At 33.8% G+C, this 9,572-nt stretch overlaps 1 long non-coding RNA gene across 1 annotated transcript; it reads right to left on the minus strand.

Annotated features, from left to right (window-relative positions):
• Positions 1-769: 769 nt before the first annotated feature.
• Positions 770-3,296, minus strand: LOC310721520. The gene is made up of 3 exons (XR_014532086.1): positions 3,240-3,296; positions 2,563-2,654; positions 770-895 (listed from the first exon to the last, which is right to left on the minus strand). It is a non-coding gene; the product is annotated as an uncharacterized lncRNA (long non-coding RNA).
• Between the last annotated feature and the right edge of the window lie 6,276 nt (positions 3,297-9,572).

The following is a 9,572-nucleotide window of genomic DNA, read 5'->3' on the forward strand; positions in this document are numbered from 1 at the left end:
TTTTAAATAAATTGTCATTCGTGTGTCAATCATTTCCTAATTTTCCTACAAGCCAACGATTATTACACTGGATTTGAAAACCAGGAGTGAGGACGAACTAACGTCATGGAATCCATACCATTAGCAAAGACTGGTTGGTTCCTTTGCATAGTAAATCAGACCCAACATCAGAATCCCCTTGAGCTTTGTGTGGAGAAAGAGCAGCACTTCCAGACTTCTCCAAGTCAAGAAGATGGATCAGCAGGTGCTAACCAGCAAACAGATAGTCGAGAAGAGGCTGTCATGGTTATGACAGAGTTACACCTGGTAGTATTTTCACCTAAACATCATTCATTTTACAATTCTGATACACGATTGTCCCAGGTTTTTACATTTATTAGCGTGTTTTTACGTTTTATAGTCTGTTTGTATCCATCCTCATGCACCTGTTGTGACAATAATCACGATCACAAAAAGGTTTATGTTTTAAGTTGTTTATTGGAGATATTTATCTATTTTAATATCACGCCTATATGTTCAGAAAAAAACACAAACAAAACAAGAAAGATTTCTTAATGTAGTGGTTAAATTACAGGAATGATAGTTATTGCGTTATTTAAGATTTCAAATTACACATATACATGATTTATTGCATTCTGTATCTAAAAGCAAAAAATTTTGCAGCAGAAACATGTTACATATACAATTTTTGCCATAACATGAAAAGTGACTTTAAGACTAAGGTAGCAAAGAGGGCGTGTTATCAGTTAAATAAAACTGCAGTCAGTTATTATTCTTGTAGGGGATGTTAAGGATCATTCTTCTTTTTCTTGTAGAAGATGTTTCCATCTGGCTGTACTGCCCAGGTCACTGTAGTGTTCTCCAGCATGCCATTTTCCTTTAGTTTCTGCTTTATCTGATCATCAGAATCAGAATTTAATTATACAATTTAATGTAAGGTATGTTGCAATCAATGTAATTTAATTTATATACAAACCCAATTCCAAAAAATTTGGGACACTGTACAAATTGTAAATAAAAACAGAATGCAATGATGTGGAAGTTTCAAATTTTAACATTTTATTCAGAACACAACATAGATGACATATCAAACTGAGACATATTTAACTGACATATTTAAACTGAGAAATGTATCATGTTAAGGAAAAAAATAAGAAGTTGGGACAAGGCCATGTTTACCACTGTGTGGCATCCCCTCTTCTTTTTATAACAGTCTGCAAACGTCTGGGGACTGAGGAGACAAGTTGCTTAAGTTTAGGAATAGGAATGTTGTCCCATTCTTGTCTAATACAGTCTTCTAGTTGCTCAACTGTTTCAGGTCTTCTTTGTCGCATCTTTCTCTTTATGATGCGCCAAATGTTTTTTTATGGGTAAAAGATCTGGACTGCAGGCTGGCCATTTCCTTCTTCTACGCAGCCATGATGTTGTAATTGATGCAGTATGTGGTCTGGCATTGTCATGTTGGAAAATGCAAGGTCTTCCCTGTAAGAGAAACGACGTCTGGATGGGAGCATATGTTGGTCTAGAACTTGGATATACCTTTTAGCATTGATGGTGGCTTTCCAGATGTGTAAGCTGGCCATGCCACACGCACTCATGCAACCCCATACCATCAGAGATGCAGGCTTCTGAACTAAGCGCTGATAACAACTTGGGTTGTCCTTATCCTCTTTAGTCCGGATGACATGGCGTCCCAGTTTTCCAAAAAGAACTTAAAATTTTTATTTGTATGAACACAGAACAGTTTTCCACTTTGCCACAGTCCATTTTAAATGAGGCCCAGAGAAAACGCCTGCGCTTCTGAATCATGTTTAGATATGGCTTATTTTTTGACCTATAGAGTTTTAGCTGGCAACGGCGAAATGGCACGGAGGATTGTGTTCACCGACAATGTTTTCTGGAAGTATTCCTGAGCCCATGTTGTGATTTCCATTACAGTAGCATTCCTGTATGCGACGCAGTGCCGTCGAAGGGCCCAAAGATCACTGGCACCAGTATGGTTTCCCAGCCTTGACCCTTACACACAGAGATTGTTCCAGATTCTCTGAATCTTTGGATGATATTATGCACTGTAGATGATAATAACTTCAAACTCTTTGCAATTTATCTCTGAAAAACTCCTTTCTGATATTGCTCCACCATTTTTTGCTGCAGCATTGGGGGAATTGGTGATCCCCTGCCCATCTTAATATTTAAAACTTAATAATAAGTTGCAAATTGGTCCTCCAGCTGTTCCTTGTATGTACATTTAACTTTTCTGGCCTCTTATTGCTGCCTGTGCCACTTTTTTTGGAATGTGTAGCCCTTATGAAATCAAAAATGAGCCAAAATTTGGCATGACATTTCAAAATGTCTCGCTTTTAACATTTGATATGTTTTCTATATTCTATTGTGAATAAAATATAAGTTTATGAGATTTGTAAATTATTGCATTCCTTTTTTCACAATTTGTACAGTGTCCCAACTTTTTTGGAATCAGGTTTGTATGTAGAGACAAGCCAATAAATAAGCATGAGAGGAGAAACTTTAACAAGGGCATTTCCAAGACTTGATGCCCCTCACCTGGTCTAAAATGGATGACTGCACTGCAGGATCAAACACACTCCCATCAGACTTCACCTGCAGTTCCACTGTTTGGCTCCTTGTTGGGAAATCTGTGGAATAAACACATACATGCTGTATCAATAGTTTTCATTTCCAACTAGTGAGTGGCTTAATGAGCTCAAATTCTACATTTACTTTAATTGCATATTCCTTTATGTGTTTGATGTGATTATCTATATATTTTGTTTATGGGATTCAATTTTCTGTAACATTTCAATCGTAGAACTGATTAACTTGACATTCGCATTAATATAAAAATTGTGACTAATTTGAACTTCCTCGTATTTGCTTTCTAGTACCAACATTTTATCATAAGCTTTGTGCTGCATTCAAAAATGTGAGGTTTAATGAATCAAGTATTCATCCCTTAACTTTATTATATAAAGAGAGGTTGTGTTGATATAGTGGTACAGTAAATGTATGTAAGGCATTTTACCCAGAAGGTACTGAACACTCCAAATAACTATAAATTAAGGTGTTTATAAGACTTAAACATAAACCTAGACATTATACCATAACACAATATAGTATAGTATAGTATAGTACAGTATAGTATAGTATAGTATAGTATAGTATAGTATAGTATAGTATAGTATAGTTATAACATAATAACGAATAATAAAGGAATAACTCACTTGTGTCACAGAAGAAATAAAACAAGATGCTGCAGTCTGTATCATAGTACAGTCCATTGTAAAGTGCTGCACATCTCTTAATTCCTACATAATTGTCAGGTTGCCCGGGAGCCCATGAAATGCCTGAAGCGAACGTTCCATCTGACCACATCCATGTGTCTCTCCTTAGCCCAATCCAGCTTTCACCTTGACTAGCGCTCATGACCCCTAACATGTCGTTGTCTGAGCTGTTAAGTGCGCTGGCCAAGTCTGTGTGATATGTTTGGCAGTAAGTCTGAGCACCAAACCAGGACATTGTAGGACTACTAATACCAATAAACCTGGCAGCACCACTGAATTTAGCTGTAATATAAAAGTTACTTTTTCGGTATCTGTCTTCACAAAAAATATTATAAGATAATCCCAAAATGTAAAAATTAATAAATAAATAAACAGCAATCATACAAAAAAACTAAGCAAATCACTTCAAGGATATTGACTCACCATTGTAGCAAATGAAGGCTTTTTGGTAAATACATGTTTCATCATTCCATTGACTATTTGTACGAATAATAACACAGGCTTCAATTCCACCATAATTATCAGGCTTTCCAGAGTCCCAATTACTATACGGTACATTTGACAGTGGGAGGTTGTTTAAGGACCAGATCCAACTATTTATCTCCTTGTACACTCCCACCCATGCAGGTGCTGCTAGTCCTTTACTTTCTGCTACTTTCTTCAGTCTTAGCTTATCAGTATCACTTAGGATTATTGCCAGGTCAGTGTACTTTATCCTGCAGTAATTCTGTGCAGACGACCACGTCATCGTTGTTGTCACCAGATCATAATTGTGAGGGACGGTTCTAAGAATTGATACAGTAACTGGGAAAATACCTGTTGATAAAATTTTAGCTTATGAAACACAATAATTTTGACTGGGGAATAATTAAATACAGATATTCCTAATATCTAAATATATAAATGATCAAACTCCAATACAATCACCTAATCGAACCATCAAGTTAAGTTAAAAAATGAATACAAATAAATACAAATAAATTGCTAACCCTACACATGTGCTGAGGACAGTAATAAACTTGTACAATTGTAAAATAAAAAAACACTGATGGTAGAGAGCAAAATACTGATATTTTTATTTTATTACATTAAATCATAAAAGATTATCCATTTAAAATCCATTTAACTCTATGCAACACATTTCAGTAATCAGTAATATAATTATTACGTTTAGAGATAAAACAATTTTAATGTGTGTTAAATTATTTATAAATTTGTAACCTATACAATCAAATAACTAAATGTTCAAAAAGTTCTCTCACCATTGAGACACAGAATAAGAAATAGATTTGGCTTCATGATAGATGAGTAGCTGAGTAGAAAAAACATTGCAATCTTAAGTACAAAATAACATTTATAAAAAAATTTTTATTATTGATACATTTATTTATTTATTTTTTAGGTGTCAGCTTATTGCTAATAATTGTTTTACTGCTTTTTTGCTGCTTTTCTTCACCAAAAAAACTAAAGGTTGTGGGGATCCTCAGCAGCAAACAATGAATATCTTTAATTGGTTAGTTTTAGACCCACTGCTATTAATTTTACAGGTTTTTATGGTATTAATTAAATGAAAAAAAAAAAAAAAAAACAGTTCCAACAAGAAAGATAAGCATTGAGAATAAAAACATACCTGTACTATAAAAATCGAAAAGCTGGTGTTCCTTGAGAAGTTTCAGATATGAAGTTTAGGATCTTTAGTGGTTACACACAATTTTGGAAAAAGCCTGCCTGCTTCACCTGTTCTCTTCTCAAACATGGAAAAACTATGACAATGGATACATCGACTGGTTTCCATTTGTCTTCTGCTTTTTCATAGACTCCAGCCTTCATATTTAAACAAAAACAAATTCTCACACCATCCTCAAATTTCAGCACAGTAAGGAAGTGAATGAGTTCAACAGCTTGCCTTCAGTGTGCAGGTTCAATTTCATAAACAACATTCAGCATGCACAATATTATCTTGTCTTTATTATAAAGACACGAAGATAAAAATCACATTACATAACGAACACATTAGAAAACAGACGATAATGTAAATTAATCTATCTATCTATCTATCTATCTATCTATCTATCTATCTATCTATCTATCTATCTATCTATCTATCTATCTATCTATCTATCTATCTATCTATCTATCTGAATATGAATATTTAAAAATTCTACCTCTTCAAACTATTTACAGTTTTACTATACAAACTATAGTTTTCACAGTTAATAGCTTTAGAGATAAAACATAATTTTATAATTTTGTAACTTATACAATCCATTAACAAAAAGCAGTTTATCAAAATGATCACACTGGTGATACAAAAAAGAAGAAAATGATTCAGCCTTATGATGGATGTGTATGTCAATTCAAATAATGTGATCTATCTATCTATCTATCTATCTATCTATCTATCTATCTATCTATCTATCTATCTATCTATCTATCTATCTATCTATCTATCTATCTATCTTCACAGAAAGTACAAAGTATTATATTTAAAACAGAAGACCTACAGTATGTAATAAATGCCTAAAACACATTATTCTAAGAAGTTTCTTAAAAACGTACATTTCTTATGCAATGACAAAGTGACTATTTGAATACATTTTCTTAGCAAATAAATAGTGTCACTGCTTTCCAGTGTTAGAAAAGCACATTTTACATAGAAAAGGAAAACTAGCCAAGACCAGCATTCAACATCAGAGGTCTAAATAGCACAGAGAATGTTTTATAATACAAAGGGGCAAATCAAATTAAAGCTTCAAATGAAATACTATATTCATCCTACTGTCAGTCAAACTGAACATATTTCCAAATAAAGTTTCATTTATGTGTCAATCATTTGCTAATTTTCCTACAAGCCAAGGATCATTACACAGGTTTTGAAAACCAGGAGTGAGGAAGTATTAGCATCATGGAATCCATACCATTAGCAAAGACTGGTTGGTCCCTTTGCATAGTCTCTGGCACCCGTACGCACACACCTTCACACACACACACACCCTCCTCCTTAAATGCCTCCTTTGATCACTGAAATAGAGAACACATGAGGTTAGATAGACTTCAGTTGAGGCAATTCCATACCTATCTTCTCTCGGCCCTGCCCTTCATTCACAAACCGGCGCTCGGCCCCGCCCCCGCTGCCACACTCACTAATGCTCTTGTGGCTGAATGATCACAAAGCCCTATAGTAAGATCCCAAAATCTAGAAAGTCTTCTCTTAAAACTTCTTGTTACTGCTAATGGGTTCTGCTCCCATTTCACCTTTATTAGCACTTGTATTTCACATTTTGGGACACTTCTATATGAAATCTGTATAAGCTAAATGAGCCAGGAACTAGCTCATATACACCTGCCAGCTATAACATTAAAACCAACCAGGACAGTGATTTTCTCATTATTATGGCACCTGTCAGGGAGTAGGTTTTTTTCAAACAGCAAAATGACAGGTCTTGTGGGTTTTCTCAGTTTGCAGTGGTTAGTATGTACCAAAATTGGTCTAAGGGACACCGGTCATGGGTGCTCAAGGCTCATTGCAAAGCCAAAGCCTGGTCAGAGTGCAAATGTCCACCGCCAAAAGCACTTAAAGCTTGCATAAGAGCATCAGAACTGAACCATAGAAGAAGGCTTGGTCTGATGAGTTATGTTTTGTTTTACTTCATGTGGATGGCCAGATGCATGTACATCACTTACCTTCATAATTTAAAATTTACTTTAGAAGAATGTCAAGAAAGGAAATGCATTCCAGTTTCTGTTTACTGTGTGTACTGTGTGACAGAGGGAATGTCCTGATTTTTATATTGGTCTTTTATAATTCATAATAAGAATATCATGCTCTCTATTCTCCTATAAAACTCTAAATTGTAAATTGTTTATTTTTAAACAATGCGGAAAACGCTAAAGCGCTGGTCATATCTGTTTCTATTTAAACAGAGTAGCAAGTATTCAAACGTTGATTCAGTCGCTGTGGAGATCACATGCATTTGTTTTGTGAATTTGTAGGTCGATCCTAATCGGACTTGACAGCATGCCTCGTATGCCATGTGAGGTCAACTGCAATATGTTCAAAAAGAAAATGCATTATGTGTCATTTATAAAGGAGGTAGTTTTGAAATGTGGTGACATAAAATGTTTCGATTAAGTCTAAACAAATATATAAAAATATATAATTTTATTATTAAACATCTTATAATTAAAAAAGCACCAATTTGTATTACTTTTGCATAAAACTATTTGCTAATTTATGGAATGCAACTTAAATGTATGCCACGAATGCTCTTGACTTAAGGAAGGTCCTGAAGGTCGTAAATAGAAATATGTATTTTTTTTTTAAGTGCTTGAAATATTTATTTTAGTGCTTTAAATGTTTTCAAGGTTGAGTTTGACCAAATGTAATAACACAGCAATAACCTTTATTTTGAATGAGAACATAAATAAATATCACTATCAATACACATTTAAAACTGCGCTGAGAAAAAATTAAAGAGAGAAAGATAAAATAAAAATAAATAAATAAATAGAAAAAAAAAAAAACATATTGAGTCAAAGCACAGTGAAGTTGTTTTGTTTTTCCATTCGACTGGGTGAAATACCGTGATGCAGTATGACCTTAGAAAAGCCTGTTGTCCATAAGGTAATTTAATAAAAGTTCTCAGTGTTCCTTCATTTCTATTCCTGTCTCCTTTATTTCCTGTTAAAGTCTCTCACTTTCTCTCTATCTCTTTCTTTCTCTAAAACCATTGTCATAGTTTATTGTAGTCATTTTATTTATTTTAGATCAATTAAAATATGTAGATCACATCATCGTAAGTGCAAATGCAAATGAGTTAGATGATCACGTGATCGAAAATATGTGAATTTTATTGTTATCCCTTCAAATACAAGGTGAACACATATCAATGAAAATACAAATCTGAAAAATAAATCTAAATAAATATATGGATGAGAACTAAATGGCACGATTTTTATCGAGAAAAATTGTAAAAAATAAAAGTTTTACTTTCAAGTATAAAGTTTAGCCGAATTCTGTGTAGTTATGTAGGTTTATTGTATTTGCCATATTATTCCTTTCAGTAAAAACAAGACTTTGAACTGGATAATGATTGCTATCATCAATATAAGTCTGCAATAAAGCTTTTAGATGTTACAATTAAATTATGTGGTAATAAATTTGTTACCCAATTGGCCCAATCATGTGGCTGCTGTGCAGTGTGTAAAATTCTTTAGATACAATTTAAAACAACCATTAACGTGTGAAAAATCTCTGTGACTTGGCATTGACTCTGGCATTGTTGGTACTAGATATAAACACACCAGTCTCTAGAGTTTACACAGAACGGTTAGACGCTATTTGCAACCAAGATGATCAGGAGAACACCTTAGAACAAACAAGACATCGTATTACATTTTACTCCTGTGAGCCAGGAAAATGAATCTGAGATTATTATGGCATGGACTCACCCTAAGTGGACATCTGATGACTGAAACAAAGACAACAATGTTTTACATTTATACACACACACAGAGCATTTCTACCCCAGCTTAGTGTTTTGTTTTTCATCCTCTTTTGATAATGCAGTGAATGTAACCTACTCAGCAATTCAGCCACAGTAGCAGAACATTTTGTGCCATTTTTTTTAATTTTCTTTTTTCCTTTTTTTGCATGTCGGTGCTATAACAAAAATCTCAACGTGAACTAAGATTGGTGTATGATCTCGACTAGGCTTTTAAAGCATGCTATTTTTATCAAGTCAGGGCTTTCTTAAAATTTTTAAATCCCTTGTTAGCATTATTGCCATTTTAAATTGTTAATAAATCTGTAGGTGGCGCTCTTCTCAAAGAGCAGAGTACGTCTGAACCGCTCTTGATTGCTGTAAACTGATTGCTGCCTTTTGATCATTTAGAGCGTGTATTATTTAAGTATTACTGCACATTGATTTGGAGTGACTTGGATATAAAGTTAAAGTTCCCATATTTTTTCATGCTTGTCCTATATGCACATTATAATTACAACACCTAATATAATGAGTACATACTTCCTTAATACCTGAAACGGACATTTATATATTTATTTAGTAATTCATTCTCCTTTATTGTTTTTGCTCGTTATAGTCTTTATATTGCAGCCTATGTGCAATAACGAACACAGTTTATTTGTATGCTAAGCTTTTTACTAACAACAATTCATTCAAACGCTAATGCATTCCTTTTTCAATTCATGCCAATATTTAACAACCAATTCATTTATAATTTGGTGCTTAATTATACAAATTGATAAATCAA

Source organism: Silurus aristotelis (assembly GCF_946808225.1).
Source record: "Silurus aristotelis genome assembly, chromosome: 27".
Taxonomy (NCBI): Eukaryota; Metazoa; Chordata; class Actinopteri; order Siluriformes; family Siluridae; genus Silurus; species Silurus aristotelis.